The sequence below is a fragment of the Eptatretus burgeri genome, chromosome 6 (assembly GCF_056783735.1).
Source record: "Eptatretus burgeri isolate ZD-2024b chromosome 6, Ebu_testis_v1, whole genome shotgun sequence".
In the NCBI taxonomy this organism is placed as follows: Eukaryota; Metazoa; Chordata; class Myxini; order Myxiniformes; family Myxinidae; genus Eptatretus; species Eptatretus burgeri.
The window spans coordinates 70147164-70167189 of NC_140966.1; the positions used below are offsets into that span (position 1 = coordinate 70147164).

A 20026-nucleotide genomic window follows, 5' to 3' on the forward strand; every position below is an offset into this window, starting at 1 on the left:
GCAGGTCCACCACAGACCGCCTGCGGCGCCTCCCGTCTGCATCTCCCACCAACAGGCCGCGCCGGGCCACGAGCGCGGGAACCAGCAAGGAGGAAGGGAGTGCGAGTAAAGCAGAGCGGATGAACCCTGAAGAGGAGAGAGCATACGAGACGAGAAGAGCAGAGCATGCACCCGGGACAAGACGAGGAGAAGAAGGGTGCGCCAAGGTGCACGCGTGAACCGGGCAGAGAAGAAGAGTGCAGACAGGGCTTCCGGACCAGAGAGAGAGAAGCCCAAAACGAAGAGTCCAAACGAAGAGAAGCAGAGCCCAGCGCGAGGCTCGTCGCTGTCCGCCTTTTGTAGTGCGGGGCTCCGCCCTTCGCCCTGCTCCGTTTCTGGCTCCACCTTCCTTCTGGAAGCTTCCCAAAAAGGGGCGTTCCTCATTCCCGACAGCGTCACCCCGTGCGTCCACCAATCGGGGGCGAGTCGCCCCACCCCGCCTCCGTCACACTCCTCGGAGAAACAGGCGGGAAAAATCCGCGTGCCCATCGGAACTTCTCTGGTTTCCTTTTTGCTTTCGACGGTTTTCAACGCGGCTTGTTGTTTGCGTGGAGGTTTGTTCAAAATAACAATAGAAAAAGAAAAACGGCTCTCTCAAAGAGTCGCAGCCCGGTGAACACGAAGAAACCCCTTTAAACAACGGTGGGGACCTATCGGAACACTCACTTACCGACATAGCTGATCTAAGGAACCTTTATGGTGTATTACGAATTTCCACAGCCATAACAATATATATATATATATACATATACATACATACATACAGTAGTGTACAGTAATATATATATATATATATATATATATATATATATATATATATATATATATATATATATATATATATATATATTGTTGCGAATTCGTGCCCGCCGGTGTGGGAACGGCCACGTAACTCGAATCGCGGCACGTCGCCCACCGGACGGACAATTCAGTCGTGACCCTCTCGGAACAACGCTGGGAGCTAGTCACGGGTGGGGGTTTAACCTCACCACGATCGTGCCAATTGCCCACCCGCGCAGGATAGGGTTGCTCGCCAAATTTGATCTACCTAAGTACCTGCGCGAATGGTCGACCAGGCGATCGTACCACGCCACAGGCCGACTCCGGACACGAACCGCTTAAGCGGTCCGTTCTGTGCTACAGTGATAACCAAGCGGTGTTATCGTCAGCCTTGACGGTTCCGATTAATTACCGGGATGTTGCACCCACTACGAACCCCTTATGTGATGCAAGATGGAGGGTCAATAAAAAAGGAAAAGAGACAAAGCAGAGCGGGAACAGTTCAACAAGCAAGCATTTTATTCACACACTCACACACACACACACACACACGCACGTATATACAGCCATATCGTCAAAAACGCACATATAACAGTTAAAACAGTTATGCAACAAAAGCAAATGCAGAGCTACAACCGACACACGGCAACACTTACGCAGTTCTACTTCAGCCAGACTGGCGCCACCCACGGACATTTACACAAAAACCCCAAAGAAAAGAAAGAAAGAAGTCGCGACTTCCCTTTTTTGGCTGGTGAGTCCCTCTCCCGCGACCGCCAGCGTGGTCGCGCCTGGCCCCGACCTCTCTCGCGGCCGGCGAACCCTCTCCGGCACTCGCCGTCCGGACGTGCAGGTCCACCTCACCACCGGCGCTCCCGCGTCTCCCGTCCTTGCCCTCGTGACAGGGCCGCTCGCCAAGGCACGGGTGCAGGACCTCTTCCCGAAGACCAACTCTCGACAAAAACCAACCGAAGACCAACCAGACCACCAGCTAAGACGAAGTGGAAGAGGCGGAAGAGGAAGCGCAAGCGCGCCCGCCCGTGTCCGTCTTTTATAGCGCCGGGCTCCGCCCTTCGCCCCGCCCTGTTCTCGGCTCCACCTTCCTTCGAGAGGGTCCCCGAAAAGGGTGTTCCCTCACGCTTTCCCTCCACCCCGCCCCGTGCGGGGGCCGGGGGAGTCAGTTTTTGGCTCTGGGCCAGAGAATTATTCCCCCAAAATGAGACCCCTCCTTCACATGACCTCTGACCTTTGACCTGCATCGCCCCTCCTCCACTCCAAAGCACGGGGAAGTCAACCGGAAGAAACAGGCGGGGAAACCTGCGCATCCTCGCAGTTCCCCCCTTGGCGCCTTTGTTTGCCATTCGGAAGCGGACGTAGTGGCAATGAGGTGGTAGTGTAGATGATGGAGGTGGCGTGGTTGCAGTGTGGTTGGCGCTGTGATGGGGATGGCATGGTTGTTGAAATGCTGTGTGTTTGAAATAAAAGATAGAACAGAAAAATGGCTAACTGGAGGATCGCAGCCCGAATGGATCACATAATTTCCCTCCATCCAACGGGTTTGGGCTAACTACACATATACCTATCGAGATATCTCACCTGAGGGCCCTTTATGGTGTAATGCGAATTTCCACAGCCGTAACAATATATATTGCTACTGCAACGGCTGGCACACATGGGACAGAGAGATTATAATCAGCCTCGTTGACCACGTGACGTGTGCTTCTATGATGGGAAGTTCTTACCTTGCCCCACTTTCAAACAAGAGGTATTCACAAATCCGTACTTAATGTCCACCCTGTATCACAACTACAATATAATCAAATCATTGAATTTATAATCCACAGACTGAGATGTCACAATCTGTTTCTTAGATTTATTAAATTGGCTGACCCTTCCTGAGTCGTCCATAGCAGCCGCGATCTTGAACCTCATCCCAAACACACCCTGCACTTCACCCGCATAATTCACATTTCCCCACCCAAACCGCCAGAGCACGTCATGCAGTGTAGGGGTTTATTCCGCCCTGTCACATCCTCTCCCACACTCCCATTGCAAGACTCCAACCAGCATTCCATACCAGGACTTGTTTGTAACTCTGCCGTATTCTCAATTATCTCTTACATGATCCCGAATAGAAATACAGTCATGCACCACCTAACGAGGGGGCCTGAGGAATGCGTCGTCAAGCGACGTCGTCATTGCGTTAACATCACAGAGTATACCCACACTAACCCAGACGGTACAGCCAACCACAAACCCCGGCTACGTGGTACAGCCAACCGCTCCAATGGCACATACCTGTACATCATGCCACTGCACTGAACACTGCAGTCAACTGCAACATAATGGCAAACATTTGTGGAAAAGATTTTTTTATTATATGGTACCTCCGTACGAGGCTCCCACCATGACTAGAGCTTGCAGGACTGGAAGTTGCTATGGGTGTGTGGTGAGTGGATGTGAAGGCCGAAGACATTACTGTACACTACTGTAGATTTTGATCAGGCAAGCATACCTTCCATCCATCTCCTTGTCTGACGGCCTGTAAAGTATTCCGGTTTTCGTTGCCCCCATCTTGTGGTTCCGGGGTGCATCTCAGTCTGGTCACCATTTTCCCGAGCTCCCCTGCACTATGTCCTTTACTAACTGTCATTGAGACGTGTGGTGCAAGTCCTTCTCTGCGTTTCATTAACTCGCGCTCGCTGGCGGCTAGTTTCACCTCTAGCGCCGCTCCTTCCTTCCCGATCCATCAGTTGGTTGTCATCAGTATGCGTGTGGCGGTGTAATCTCTACGCACCTTGTCCGAGTGTCTTTTCCCTCCTGTGACACAACCCGCAGCCAATAAACTTCGAGTTCAGCCATCATGAGGGTCATTACTTCATCTTGTGATCCGAGTAGTGCACACACATATATATATATATATATATATATATATATATATATATATATATATATATATATATATATATATATATATATATATATATATATATATATATATATATATATTGTTGTGGTTGAGGAAATTCGGAAACCACTATTCAGGTCCCGTAGGTGAGATATCTCTGTAAGTACATGTGTAGTTAGCCCCAAACCCGTTGTTTAGAGGGAATAAATGTGATTCATTCGGGCTGCGACCTTTTAAGATAGCCGTTTTTCTGTTCTATCTTTATTTTGAACCAACCACGTCTCAACCGCCGTCACACAACAACCACCAACCGCAACGCCGCTTCACAACAACAACGCCAACAGCCACGACCTTTACCTTCACAGCTCGCTCTCACAAACATCGCATCACCACCATTCCAAGCGTCGCCATGGCCATCACCGCTACTTTCGGCCCTCCACCACCTTCGCCTCTCCTTCTGTGGCCGTTCCCGCTCCGCTTGTGGGCGCCGAGCGTCAGGCTGTCCTGGACTCGTACAGGGCGCGCGCCGAGCCACGGGTACAAAGTGCGGCCTTTCCGAGGAGGAGTCGGATCAGGAATGATACACGCCCACTTCTGTTCCGTCCTATCAGCAAGCGCGGGGCGATTTGGCCCCGCCTCCAGGCGCGTCAGAGTAGAATCGATATATGCAAATTCGAGGATCAGGGGAGGTTCACGCTCACTTTTCCTCCGTCCAATGGGCGAGCGTGGCTCCGCCCTCGAGATCATCCTGATCCAGAAATTTGCATATGGGTTCTCCTGCCGTACTATAAAGCGCCGAGCGCGGGGCGAATTCAGTCAGTTTTGGGCTCGGGCGAGTTGGAGAGGTGTGGCGGCGGCGGAGTGTGGCAGCAGCAGTCAAGACGGGTCTGGAGGAGAGTCGGAGTCTGTCGGGGTTCGGAGTCTGTCGGGGAGCTGAAGAGAGGGGAAGCCGGGAGCGCGGTCGAGGTCGCAGTGTAGTCGCTCGTCGCGGGACCCAAGCAAGCCAGCTATCCTCTTTCCCGAGCATCAACAATTCCCCCCTTCCCCCCCCCCCCCCGCGCTGAAATAGTGTGGAAAGGGGGCCCCGTTCCCACCCCATTCCAAGCAGTGCAAAGAAAACCCGCGGAGGAGCGCGGAGTCAGGGAACCGCCGCGGCATTTGCGGCTCATCACAAGACGGGTAGGCTCCACCCGGTCTCGCGCCCAGAGGCCCGTCTGCCCCCTTGTCGTTGAGGGTGGCCCTTTTTCTTTTGCTTTTGAGTATATGTGTTGTCGGCGCTGTCTGTAAAGTAAAACTGTGTGAGTGTTGCCGTGTGCTCGCGTAGTCGGTAGTATCTCTGCATTGTTGTGTTTCTTTTGTTGCAATTGCTTTTGGTGCATAATTGTTGTAATTGTATATGTGTGCTATCCGTGTGCCGCGGAATAAATGTGCCTCATGTTGAACTGTTTTTTTCCCGTTTCGCTTCGTCTTTTCTTTAATTGAATCTCCATCTTACTTCACGCAAAGGGTTGGTAGTGGGCTAAATACGCCCGATAATTAATCGGAACCGTCGAGGTTGACGATAACACCTCTCGGTTATCCCGATAGTACGGAACGGGTCGCTTAAAGTGGCCCGAGTCCGGAGTCGACCTGCGGCGAGGTGCGATCGCCCGGTCTACCCTCCGTGTGGGTACTTAGGTAGGTCGAATTTGGCGAACAACCCTATCCCACGCGGGGGGGCGATTGGCACGATCGTGGTGAGGCCGAAAGGCCCACCCGTGACTAGTTCCCGGCGTTAGTCCGAGAGGGTCATGACGGAATTGTCCGTCCGGTGGGCGACGTGCCGCGATTCGAGTTACGTGGCCGCTCGCACGCCGGCGGGCGCGAATTCGCAACAATATATATATATATATATATATATATATATATATATATATATATATATATATATATATATATATATATATATATATATATATATATATATATATATATATATATATATATATATATATAAAAAAACCCATCTTCATTACACGTTATGGTGCACCCCATTCTGCACAACAAATCTATTCCTAACAGATTCATCGGAGTGTGTCGAGCTATCAAAAATGCATGTTCTCCCTTCAGGGGACCGACTTCAATTAGTAATTTTTCTGAAATCGGGATATCTTCTTTCCGTCCCGAAACCCCCACCACTCTCACCGAATCTCCTGAGAGCGGCAGGTTCTTTCGTTCCACAAATGATGGTTCTATCGGACTACATTTCCACTTTTACCTTCCAAAACCGCTTTGACTTTTCCTCTCACCTTTAACTCCGCTGCGATTGACACCTAAATGAAGCCATATTACAATTTATTAACAAAACTATGAACGAAAGAATTGATGACAGTTTCTATGCCTCTACTAACTCTACTACCATGACTGTCATGAACTGTATGGAAAATCATTTAGTTTTTTTCCTGTCGATCCATATATTATGTATGCAATTTGTATTTTATCATTTGTTTACCTGTACAAGTCTTGTCCCAACACGGAAGCAAACCCAATGTTAATTACCACTCATTCCCCATTGAAGCCCTCACCTAGGACTCCCCACACCTCACTCCGCTGGTGCTTTCCAAATCCAATGAATTTATCCTGACAGATGATGGATGACGTGTCGTTTTCGACTATGTCGATTGGTTCAATTGCCGATGGATGCGACTGTGGGCAGTGAGACCAGCTTTGTTTGCACAAGGTCGGTCGCATACACCACAACGGAAACCAGTTTCCACTGCCTTGGATGGAGCCTTCCGCCGCAGTCGCTTTTGCACAATCTCATGCTCCCGAACTTTCTCAAACCTTTGCACCCCGGTGTGTACTCTTCCCCTCCACTGCGAACGATTCTTGGCAAGTTCTTCCCATGATGACTCAGGGATATCACACTTCCTCATTGTATCAGCCAACATGTCCTTGAAACGTTTCCTTGGTTTACCCAACTTTCTGGACCCATTTCTTAGCTCACCATAAATGACTGACTTGGGTAAACGAAAGTCATTCATTCTGACTAAATGACCATACCATTGCAGATGACGCTTTCGATACTGCAGAACTTTGTTTTTGCCAAAATTTCGATATTCGAAACTTTTTCTTCACAATTTGTTTTCAGGATGTTTTTCAAGCATCTTTGCTGAAAAGCTTCAAGCTGTCGGATGTGTCTACTGTATACCGTCCACGTCTCCGCTCCATATAGCAGTGTGCTAACAACTACTGCCCGATAGACTGCTATTTTGGTAGCAAGATTAATGTCATGGCTATTCCAAACCTGTTCTCTGAGCCTGCCAAAAGAAGAGCTGGCTTTGGAGATTCTGCTGACAATTTCATGATCAAGCTGTCCATCATCAGACAAGATACTTCCGAGAAAAGGGAAAGTTTTGGTAGTCTTCATCTCTTCTCCATTGACAAGGATCGTGGGCGAGTGATGTGTAACACCTGGGGGTGGTTGATACATGACTTCCGTTTCCTTTGTGCTGATCGTTTCGACTGAAACGATCTACTGATTTCTACTGAAATTAGAAGATGCGAGTGCGAAAGCATTCATGAGCGATTGTAAGCCCTCCTCGGTATGGGAAAATAATCCGCAATCATCGGCAAACAAGAGATTTCTAACAAGCAGGTCAATGGTTTTGGTTTTAGCTCGGAGTCGACGCAGATTGAAAATGCCACCATCTGTTCTAAATTTTATGTGAACACCGTTGTCATTTGTTTTCAAGGCTTCCTTGAGCAACGTTGCAAAGAACAGCACAAATTGGATAGGCGCCACAACACATCCTTGCTTCACCCCGTTGCTGATATTGAACGCCTCGGAAAACTTACCATCAGCACACACTCAAGCTTGTATTCCATAATGTAGCTGTTATAGCACTTACAAATTTCTGTGGGCAGCCAATTTTGAGACGAATTTGCCATAGCGCAAAACGTGAGACTGTATCGAAAGGTTTAGTTAGGTCAACAAAAACCGCATATAACCCAATATTCTGCTCGATGAACTTCTCCTGAAGTTGGCGAGCTGAGAACACCATATCCTTGGTCCCACGGTAACCTCGAAAACCACACTGCGACTCCGAAACATTTTCGTCTAGAATTGAATTTACGAGACGTATCTGAAGAATTTTAGTTAGTATTTTGGAGCATGAACTTAGGAATGATTTCCACATTCTGAACGGCTGCCCTTCCGTTTGAAAATAGTAACAATTAGAGCATCCTTCAGTTGTTGGGGCACTTCTTCGTCTCACCAAATATGACAACAGAGGCTGTGCAGACGTGTGATTAGAACTTCGCCACCATGTTTGAAAATCTTAGCTGGAATCCCATCTTCACCAGGTGACTTGCCGTTTGATAACAAATTGATAGCCTTACGAATTTCTTGTTCAGTTGGTTCATTGCGACTGCGAAAGCATTCATGAGCGATTGTAAGCCCTCCTCGGTATGGGAAAATAATCCGCAAGAGAAGATGGGTGGGGTGCTGGAGAGAAGACGGGGGGGGGAGCTGGAGAGAAGATGAGGGGGGGGTACTGGAGAGAATTCTGTAAGGGGGTGCTGCCGAGAAGGACACATTCTACGCCACGCTCGAGTCTGTGGTTGATCAGTGCCCCAGACGAGATACACTTCTAGTCTTGGGGGATTTCAATGCATCGACTGGAACTGATAGGGATGGTTATGAGACGTGTGTTGGTCCCCATGGGTCAGGAACTATGAATCAGAATAGCACTAAGTTCCTTGGCTTTGAAAGAAGTCATGGACTTAGGGTGGCCGGTTCATGGTTTCAGCGCCCACAAGCTCATCGCTCGACTTGGTATTCCAACGCTGGCGGTGTGGCAAAGAAGATTGACCATGTCCTCGTTGACGGTCGCTGGAGGATGATCCAGAACTGCAGGGTCCACCAGAGTGCTTAGTTCCTCAATACTGACCACCGGCTTGTTGTAGCAACTCTAAAGCTGCACCTTAAATCCTGGAGAATGGTACCATCCCAGCCTAGGCTGGATGTTGGCAAGCTCAAGGATGAGAGGGTAGCTGAGGAGTTTGCGAACAGGCTGAGTTGAGATTTGGGGTGTCTGGGTGCTTTTGGGGGGGTCCTGAAGAGTTATGGATTACCTTCAAGACCACCGTCCTTGATGTTGCCGGTGGATGTCTTGGAACTCACCGCAGGGTAAAGAAGAATTTTGTCTCTCAAGGGACACTGGATAGCATTGACCAGAGTCGCAGGGCCAGGCTGAGGAATGGCAGAGCTGAGCTGTTCAGGGAGCTGAGGCGAAAAACTGTACGTGCACCAAGGGTGGACAAGGAGGCCTATGTGCGAGGAATCTGTGAGGGGGTAGAGCATCACCTGTGGACAGGTGATTCTCGTCCCGCTTACAGGGGAATTCGCGCATTGCGTTCATCCAAGCCCATCCCTCGGAGCACTGCAGTGAGAGCAGAGAGTGGTCGGCTCTTAACAGAGGAGTCTGAAGTGAAGGCCCGCTGGGCGGTTACTTTGAGCGGTTGTACCAGGCTGATCCACCAGCTGTCGAGTTGGACGTCAATGGTGTTACAATCCCTGTTGCTGACCCTCCAATCAATTGTGGTCCACCTTCGCTTGTGGAAACACGGGATGTGGTGAACCGGTTGAAACAGGGTAAAGCTCCAGGGATCTGTGGCATCCATGCTGAACTTCTCAAGGCTGGTGGAAATGCTGCACTCATGTCGTTGCATGCAGTTTTGTGCTCTGCCTGGAACACAGGCATCATCCCAACTGATTGGAAGAGGCGCCTTGTTGTCCCTCTCTGGAAAGAGAAGGGTGATCGCTAAGACTGCAACAACTACCGAGGGGTGACGCTGCTCTCAGTTCCGGGCAAGGTCTTTGCTCGGATAATTCTTGATAGGGTTCGTCACCATATGCTTGAGCACCAGCATCCAGAGCAGTCAGGCTTTACACCCAAGAGGTCAACGATTGACCGTATCCTTGCTCTTTGTGTCCTCACCGAATGCAGACGAGAGTTTCGGCAGGGTCTGCTTGCAGCTTATGTTGATCTCTGTAAAGCGTTCAATTCAGTGAATCGGGATGTCCTCTGGAGGATTCTTGGTCTTCGTGGGGTGCCACCAAAACTGATCGATCTGATGTCTGAACTCTACTCTGGTACTGAGAGTGCTGTGAAGTGTGGTGTTACCATCTCTGACTTATTTCTAGTTGTTACTGGAGTTCGTCAGGGGTGTGTACTGGCCCCACACTTTTCAGCACTTGTATGGACTGGATTTTATGGAGGATGTCGGAAAGATCAAGCTGCGGTGCATCGTTTGGGAATGTCAAGATCTCGGACCTTGATTTCGTAGATGATGCAGTCATCTTTGCGGAGACTTTAGATATCTTTTTGGGGGCCCTCAAGGTGCTGAATGAGGAGTCGGAGCCGCTGGGATTATGGGTTTCTTGGGTCAAAGCTGAGATCCAGGCTTTCAATGACGTCTTCGATGCTGCTGTCCTGTCTGTGTCTGTTTGTGGTGAGGATGTTGAGGTCGTGGAGAGATTCACTTACCTTGGCAGTGATATTCATGTCTCTGCTGGCTGCGAGTCAGAGGTCAAGAGACGTCTGGGTCGGGCCTGGGGAGTTATGGATTCACTGGATCATGGGGTGTGGCGCTACCGGTACCTGTGCGGGAGGACGAAAGTCCGAGTCTTCAGGTCCTTGGTGCTTCCAGTCTTGCTCTATGGATGCGAGACTTGGACTCTGACCAAGGATCTGAGACGGAGACTTAAAATCTGACCAGCGATAGCTAAGGATTCTCCGAAGAGACCTGGTACCAAAGGAATTGTGTCCAACGAGCGGTTGCTGAGAGAGACTCGGATGAGATTTGTTAACTGCATGGTCCGTGAGCATCAGTTGCGGCTGTATGGACATGTGGCTCGTTTTCCTGACGCTGATCCTGCTCACCAGATTCTCTCAGCGAGGGAGTCTCGTGAGTGGAGGAGGCCAATGGGCCGACCACGTGCCTCGTGGTTGCAGCAGGTTGACCAGCATCTCAAGGAGATGGGGATGGGCCTGGCATCTGCCTGGGGGATGGCCAGACAGAGGCCCCTGGAGTACCGGCGGAAAGTGGATGCAGCGACGCGCTGTTCTGGCACATGCTCCCATACCTGACCTGCTTCATTCGCAAGATGCTGAATCACAGGTTTTTGAGGCAGTTGGTCTGTGCTGCGCTGATCAACATGCGATGGTCTGTTGAGGAGCTCGTTAAAATGTTGCTGCCAGCGACCTAGTATCTCTGTCTGGTTGGTTAACAATTTTCTGCAGTCTTGAGATAGCAGGGGGCACCACCATGTGCAGAAAGGCCATACAGTTATTTTATGGCATCATAGAAATTCTTTGAATCATTTTGATCCGCCAATTGTTGTATTTCCTGGGCTTTTCGGGACATCCACTGGTCTTTAAACTTGCGCGTTTCATTTTGCAGCCACCTTTGACAAAGTTGGAGCTTCAATTTCGATGATCGTGTGTTACTGGATAGTCATGCTCTAAATGCTTGGTTTTTGTTGTCAATTATCCTCTGAATAATTACCAAATTATCTGAGAACCAGTCAGGGTGTTTCCTGGTTTTCAGTCCAAGCATCATCTTTGATGTGTTGTTGACCGTATCACGCAGGATATTCCATTCGTTGGTCACTGTGCTATTTGGATCTATTGGGTTTGCAGTAAGATCACCATTTATTTTTTCGGCCAGCTGGTGTCGGGTTTCTGCTGATCCTGACAGATAGAGGCTCATATAAAGACAACAGACATGCTTTTCTGTCCGCTTCCATACAGAAAGCTCGATCCCGACAGGCAGAGGATCGGAATGATCCCTCGAGAAGGCCCACGATGACTGCGCGTTCAAAGAACACTAGCCCCGCCCGCAATTTCCCCCCAAAAAGCACTTCTATCCTGCTAAGTGCATAGCCTGCCAAATGTCCTTGTCCTGGTTCTTGGATGTCATTGTTTCATTCATGATCAGCAAGGAATCCTTTGCCTCCTTGAGCCGACCAAAAGGTTGCATTGGGTGGTCTGCCATTGCCTTCCTAGCAGCAGTTCAGGCAACGTTAACATTCGTCCACCGATGTCATTTAACATTCACCGACGAGTGAAGATACAGCACGCCTCTGGGCACAGCATGTGCACTTCGACACAGTTTGCCCCCACCTTTTATCCTACACCTCCTTCCTTCACGCCTCGGTCCCGTGTCTCTCTCCATCCAAAACTGTTGTACAAATCCATCCCCCATCTCATCCCCGAGCTAAACTGAGACCCAAACACACCTACTGAAGAGTGTTGGCCCATCACATCACACCACTACCCCTACCACTGATGCATATGCCTATCTGCACCCACCACTTGCTCACCTGTTCTTGAAATGCATTTTGTCGTTTCAGATCTTATCAAACAAGCAAATACAAATTTTCGTACACCTTTCTCTAATTAACTATAAACCATGGAGGTTTAGGATATACTCATATGAACACAAAACCTCCCTACAGCAATTCACACCAGGAGCTCCACAATCCTCACCCCTCTAGTTTGCCAACCAACATGGCGACCGAAGCAAGACCACTCCACATTCTATCGTGTGATTTTAAAACACCTTCACAAAATTCTCCCTACTGTGCATCCCTCCATCAGTCATGTATGCAAATTCATTGGGGCAAGAACGAACAACCCCACAATTTACACGGTTCTCTTGGCACAGCCCGGATGCCAACTTCGCTCCACAACCAGCAATCCATCCCTCCTGTTTACCATTTTTAACTCACCGTGTATGACAAGCATGGTGTTCTCACCTGCAGGCATCTTTCTGCAGCGAATTCACCCCACCTTCATCCAATAGATCTTTCTACTCCGGTGCCAACCAGCACACGAAGTACCCACCAAACACAGCCCAGCGAGCCATCGCTGGCATGCCATTCTCCTCGCATCAATATCAAAATAGCTTTGAAAGATACTCAGAAGTTCATGTCGGGTCAGGCTGGAAGTGACGTCCCCCCCCTTCCGTTCACGGAGCCCAACCAACAACAACAACCGGAAATCAACATATTTTTACAGCCTTGTGTCAAAGAATCGTCGTTCTTTATACCTTGAATGCGTGTGCACTCGCTCTCAAATGATAAAAATCGAGCAACTCCTTGGCTTCAATACCATTTTACCAGCAAAGTTAATGTCATTATTAATTAATTTTACAACAAAAGCTATTTCTCTTCCAAATCTAGTTTGTCCACTATTTCCAAGATCAGCCGCCTCGAGCAATTCTCTTACATTGTTCGACAAGCAGGCACGTTCACAGCAGAGTGTTAATTGCGCTTTCAAGCTTGACAAAGCGTGCTGGACCGATGCGCGATTACGACATCGCGCACACGCACGAGCCCCATAGGTCATATGAGTGCGTCGGTTTTAACGATCGAAGTCACGTGACAATATTTTTACATGTTAAAATGTTTATTTTTCATCGGAATTTTTACAGAACCCTGTAAAGGGCGTCCCCAAACATTGTAAAGTGTTATACTTTGTCTCGTAGACCCTCACGATACCACAGTCCCTCGACGGGCCAATTTTGTGCTTTTGTCGAGCCTGCGACATCCCACGGTGTCACGTGACTCGCAAAAACCCCATAAAATATCAGCTTTTCTCCAGATTTTCGACAATCAAGTATTAAACATGCTTAGCGACCACCAAAAATGAAAACAGAATTTAAATTGACTTTAAAACGAACCCGTAACGTCGATCGAAATAAAAATCTCAAATCCCCACTTTAAGTCACACAATTAATAAATACTATTTTATCAGTCATAAACCGTGATATTCAGCCATTCACGAACAATCTTTTCATAATCCAACAGCCGAGCAAGTCAGGCTTTCCCAGACTCCCCTCCTGACCACCACGCGTGACTCCAATTCCCTATCGAGTTCACTCATACGCACGCACGCACGCACGCACGCACGCACGCACGCACGCACGCACGCACGCACGCACACACACACACACACACACACACACACACACACACACACACACTGATTAATGATGACAACAATAGCGATGAATATGATGAGTCCATTGAACAATATGTGGAGTATCCATGTTCCCCATTCACCAAACATTCCCTTGAACCAAGATCCACACCCCCTCCCTTAAAATAGTCATGATACTTTGATACATGATACTTGCAGCTACCTTCCTTTCCTGTTGTACCATGTCATGGATATGTACCATTTGACGCTACTTTAGCATATGTCCCATTTATGCCTTTCCGATTATCTGCCATGTAATTATGGGACCATCTGGCTTCCGCAGTTATCGATTTCCTCAAATGGGATCACCGCTAATGGTCGTCCTGTTCATGAAGGGTGCAGTCGGTGGGCATATACCCAACACTTCGCCTTATTTTCCTTCATTGCGTAATTGTGCGACGGTCAAAAAGATGTTTAATCTAAACATGCCTTTCTCATGCAATTGGTCCCAATGTTTACCTTCTTCTGCTCTGTGTACCCTGTCAACACTCATTCCTTGTTTCCCCTGCTCTAGACCTACCAAACATTCTGCTTCCATGGCATTCCCATAATGCCCTCACTGTCTGTTATCATCCATATTATCACGATTATGCACATGTTAATCAGAAGCACTTCTACATATGTCATGAACTTCTACATATGTCATGTTCAGAGAGCTGAGGCGTAAAACTGTACGTGCACTGAGGGTGGACAAGGAGGCCTATGTGCGAGGAATCTGTGAGGGGGTAGAGCATCACCTGTGGACAGGTGATTCTCGTCCCGCTTACAGGGGAATTCGCGCATTACGTTCATCCAAGCCCATCCCTCGGAGCACTGCAGTTCGAGCAGAGAGTGGTAGGCTCTTGACAGAGGTGTCTGAAGTGAAGGCCCGCTGGGCCGGTTACTTTGAGCGGTTGTACCAGGCTGATCCCCCAGCTGTCGAGTTGGACGTCAAGGGTGTTACAATCCCTGTTGCTGACCCACGAATCAACTGTGGTCCACCTTCGCTTGTGGAAACACGGGCTGTGGTGAACCAGTTGAAACGGGGCAAAGCTCCAGGGATTTGTGGCATCCATGCCGAACTTCTCAAGGCTGGTGGAAATGCTGCACTCGTGTCGTTGCATGCAGTTTTGTGCTCTGCCTGGAACACAGGCATCATCCCAACTGACTGGAAGAGGGGCCTTGTTGTCCCTCTCTGGAAAGGGAAGGGTGATCGCCAAGACTGCAACAACTACCGAGGGGTGACGCTGCTCTCAGTGCCGGGAAAGGTCTTTGCTCGGATAATTCTTGATAGGGTTCGCCACCATCTGCTTGAGCACCAGCGTCCAGAGCAGTCAGGCTTTACACCAAAGAGGTCAACGATTGACCGTATCCTTGCCCTTCGTGTCCTCACCGAACGCAGACGACAGTTTCGGCAGGGGCTGCTTGCAGCCTATGTTGATCAGCCTATGTAAAGCGTTCGATTCAGTGAATCGGGATGTCCTCTGGAGGATTCTTGGTCTTCGTGGGGTGCCACCAAAACTGATCGATCTGATGTCTGAACTCTACTCTGGTTCTGAGAGTGCTGTGAAGTGTGGTGGTACCACCTCTGACTTATTTCCAGTTGTTACTGGAGTTTGTCAGGGATGTGTACTTGCCCCCACACTTTTCAGCAATTGTATGGACTGGATTTTAGGGAGGATGTCGGAGAGATCAAGTTGCGGTGCATCGTTTGGGAATGTCAAGATCTCGGACCTTGATTTTGCAGACGATGCAGTCATCTTTGCGGAGACTTTAGACATCCTTTTGGGGGCCCTCGAAGTGCTGAATGAGGAGTCGGAGCCGCTGGGATTACGGGTTTCTTGGGTCAAAACTAAGATCCAGGCTTTCGGTGACATCTTGGATGCTGCTGTCCTGTCTGTGTCTGTTTGTGGTGAGGATGTTGAGGTCGTGGAGAGATTCACTTACCTTGGCAGTGATATTCATGTCTCTGCTGGCTGCGAGTCAGAGGTCAATAGACGTCTGGGTCGGGCCTGGGGAAATCATGGATTCACTGGATCATGGGGTGTGGCGCTGCCGGTACCTGTGCGGGAGGACGAAAGTCCGAGTCTTCAGGTCCTTGGTACTTCCAGTCTTGCTCTATGGGTGCGAGACTTGACTAAGGATCTGAGACGGAGACTTAATTCCTTTGGTACCAGGTGTCTTCGGAGAATCCTTGGCTATCGCTGGTCGGATTTTGTGTCCAACGAGCGGTTGCTGAGAGAGACTCGGATGAGATTTGTTACCTGCATAGTCCGTGAGCGTCAGTTGCGGCTGTATGGACATGTGGCTCGTTTTCCTGATGCTGATCCTGCTCACCAGATTCTCTCAGCGAGGGAGTCTCATGAGTGGAGGAGGCCAGTGGGCCAGCCACGTGCCTCATGGTTGCAGCAGGTTGACCATCATCTCAAGGAGATGGGGATGGGCCTGGCATCTGCCTGGGGGATGGCCAGACGGAGGCCCCTGGAGTACCGGCGGAAAGTGGACGCAGCGACGCGCTGTTCTGGCACATGCTCCCATACCTGACCTGACCTGATGAACCCCCAGAAATGTTCTTCCTAGTTCCAGGTTTCCTCTATTCTCTTTATGACTTCCTGTATGCTCTTTTGCAGTGAGATGCGTGATTCCATGATTGCTTACCTTCACACTTGACAGCTGTGTGGGTAACCAATAATACCTGGTGAGGTCTGGTCCATTGTGCCCTCAGTGCGTTATTCCGCTTGAACACCTCGATGTACACCCAGTCGCCGGGCTGGATGTCGTGGTGTTCCTCCGCAGCCAGTCTGGTAAAGTTTGTTTGACCTGCGAGTCAAATTCTTTGACATTCTTTGTTCGAGCAGCACAAAGTTGACCATTGTCCTCTCCCCATGTTATGTCCATTTGTTTCAGGGTAAATGGAGTTGTTACCAGCACTCACATCAGTATTTCATTTGGGGACAATCCACTGCACTTGTTTACCATTGACCAAATTGACATCATTACCAGAGGAATAGCCTCTGGCCATTTCAAACCTGTTTCATCACATATTTTATTGACAGTGGAAGTGTTGTTTTATTTGCAAAGCTTTGCAGAGTTCCTTAGTAATATCCGATGTGATGAGCTCCTTCCGGTTGTTTCAACACTTTACCAACATTATGGTGTTGACAATACACACAGCTTCTACAAAAAATTCCAGCCACAGCTGTAATTCCTGGAGTGTGCCATGTTCATAGAATCTCCTTCTGCATCCCCCGTTTGCTCGTGTGGCCACTTCCAAGGGCCAGACAAGCAGACCATGACAAAAATGTCTTTGGTGCAACTATTTTACCTTCTTTCTGAAAACCAGAGCTTCGTTTCCACGTTATAGCAGCAACCCTCTTTCCATCTGGCTCTTTCAACTGCCTCAGTTGCCTCCTGTCGTGCTGCAATGTCATCAGTAGTTGACGCCCTTTCCTAATTTTCCTCTTTTGAGAGCATGTTTGCTCCCTTTCAAAAGAGCTGTATGATCGGGTGGACACGGGCCCGTTGTTACGATAAACGTTGAATGTTGATCAATAGACCTGACTTTAACAAGGACCTCCACAAGGCAGAAGGAACTCTGACATGAAATGCATCAACATCCATCCGAGCGGTGGAACGTACGTTTATGCATCGCTTGTTTGCGAATATAACATGAGCAATGATGTCCATTTATATATCACCAGACCACCCGTGAACCCGTTGGGTTCCCGTTGTGACAGCAGTTGATGAAAAAAATCATTTCAAGAAAAAAAAAAAAGATAGCTCCAGCGAACTATACCGCCATGGTTGTTTGCATTGATCAAATACTCCCGAAGAGTACTTGACTGAATCGGGAATTGATTTTTTAACAATTTATTTTTGTTGCCCGATTTGTACAAAACTTGATACTGCACACCACAGGTGAATTGTGAGTAAGGTGGCCCTAAAATTTTTGTGCTATCGTGTACCGTTTTGGCTGTATTTTGGGAACATACATACATACATACATACATACATACATACATACATACATACATACATACATACAAGATGAGAGTTTTAGTAATATACCAGACGATCTGTGAACCCGTTGGGTTCCGGTTTTGACAGCGGTTGAAAAAAAAAATCATTTCAAAAAGAAAAAAAGCTCCAGCGAACTATACCGCTAAGGATGTTCTTGCATTGATGAAATAATCCCGAAGAGAACTTGACTGAATTAGGAATTGATTTTTTAATAATTTTTTTTTATTGCCCGATTTGAACGAAACTTGATATTGCGCGTCAATGTGAAAAACAAAACGGAGAAAAGAAAGTCGAAGAAATTATTGTGTGTAATCTTCGAAACACAATTTTATTTATTAATGAACACGGAAGTATAAGATCAAAATGGTGGTTTATTTTATGCTGAAAAATAAATCGTTCTTTGTCTATACTAAATGTATGAGATTTTAAAATCAATCATTTCAAAAAAATATATAAAGATAGCTCCAGCGAACTATACCGCTGAGGTTGTTTGCATTGATCAAATTCTCCCGAAGAGTACTTGATTGAATCGGGAATTGATTTTTTAATAATTTTTTCGTTGCCCGATGTTATGTTATGCCCGATGTTTCGTTGTTATGTGTGTTAGCTCTTATACGAGCCTTGACATTGTTGATATATGTGTATATATATATATATATATATATATATATATATATATATATATATATATATATATATATATGTACATAAGTATGTATAAACACACACACACACACACACACACATATATATATATATATATATATATATATATATATATATATATATATATATATATATATATATATATATAGATATATATATATATGTGTGTTTTTGTGTGTGTGTGTATATGTATATATATATATATATATATATATATATATATATATATATATATATATATACATATATATATATTATATATATATATATTATATATATACATATATATATTATATATATATATATACATATTATATATATACATATATATATATATAACATATATATATATATAATATATATATATATATATATATATATATATATATATATATATATATATATATATATATATATATATATATACAGTCATGCCCCACTTAACGACGGGATATGTTCTGAGAAATGCGTCGTTAAGCGATGTTGTCATTGTGCGAACATCATAGAGTGTACTTACACAAACCTAGATGGTATAGCCTACTACACACCGAGGCTATATGGTATAACCAATTGCTCCAAGGCAACAAACCTGTTTTGCATGTTACTGTCCTGAATACTGTTGGCAATTGTAACACAATGGTAAGCATTTGTGTATCTAAACATATCTAAACAGAGAAAAGGTACAGTAAAAATATGGTATAAAAGATAAAAAAAAATGGTTCACCTGCATTGGGCACTTACCATGAATGGAGCTTACAGGACTGGAAGTTGCTCTGGGTGAGTGAGTGGTGAATGAATGTGAAGGCCAAGTACATTACTGTACACCACTGTAGATTTTATAAACACTACACTTTGGCTACAATAAATTTAGAATTTTTTTTTCTTTATTCTTGTCATAACCCTAAACCCGAAAACACCAAACACATTATACAGCTGTACAAAAATATTTATTTATTTATTCTTAACTTTTTTGACTTTTTTGTTAAAAACTAAGATACAGACACATTAGCCTAGGCCCGAGGCCTATACAGGGTCAGGATCATCAATATCACTGTCTTCCACCTCCACATGTTGTCCCACTGTCCCACATACAAGATAGACAGAAGACGCGTTTGTTTTACCTTTGCGCTGTTCATGACGGCCGTGTGTGTTGTTAGGGGCTGCTTACAATCTCCTCTCACATCGATTATGGAAAGGTGAATAAATAGCGTTTGGATTTTATAAATAATCATTGCATCGATGTTATAATTTACAAATGAGGAAACAAGCACTTGTCAATTGTGTGATATGTTTGCGGAACAGTGCAAATGTTTCAACAACATAAAAAGCTTTACTAAAAATTAATTTGTGTTTTAATTTCGACTGGAAGAACAATGATTTATTCGTGGAATTCTTTAATTCAAAGGTTATTTACTTGCTAGAAGGTAAACGTGCAAAAACGGGTCAAATAGCGTGAAAATTGGGGTGTTTTAGGATGTTAGGTCAACATTGGGTTTGTTTGAACAGTGATTTCATTGAATCCCGATTTAGCGCGACCCCACGACGACCGCAATGACATTTTATGGACCTCAACGATCACGTTATAACGGGGCCACACCGCAGTTGT

General features: G+C 46.7%; 1 protein-coding gene and 1 long non-coding RNA gene across 8 annotated transcripts in view; one reads left to right on the forward strand and one right to left on the reverse strand.

Moving 5' to 3' along the window:
- LOC147025013 (uncharacterized) overlaps positions 1-12744 on the reverse strand; it is a 32569-nt gene extending 19825 nt beyond the window's left edge. For both annotated transcript variants that reach the window (XR_015059299.1, XR_015059300.1), the window contains exon 1: positions 12531-12744. This is a non-coding gene — a long non-coding RNA (uncharacterized LOC147025013). The remainder of the gene's footprint in view (positions 1-12530) is intronic.
- Positions 1-20026, forward strand: part of HFM1 (helicase for meiosis 1) — a 306617-nt gene that overhangs the window by 144947 nt on the left and 141644 nt on the right. The window lies entirely within an intron of this gene.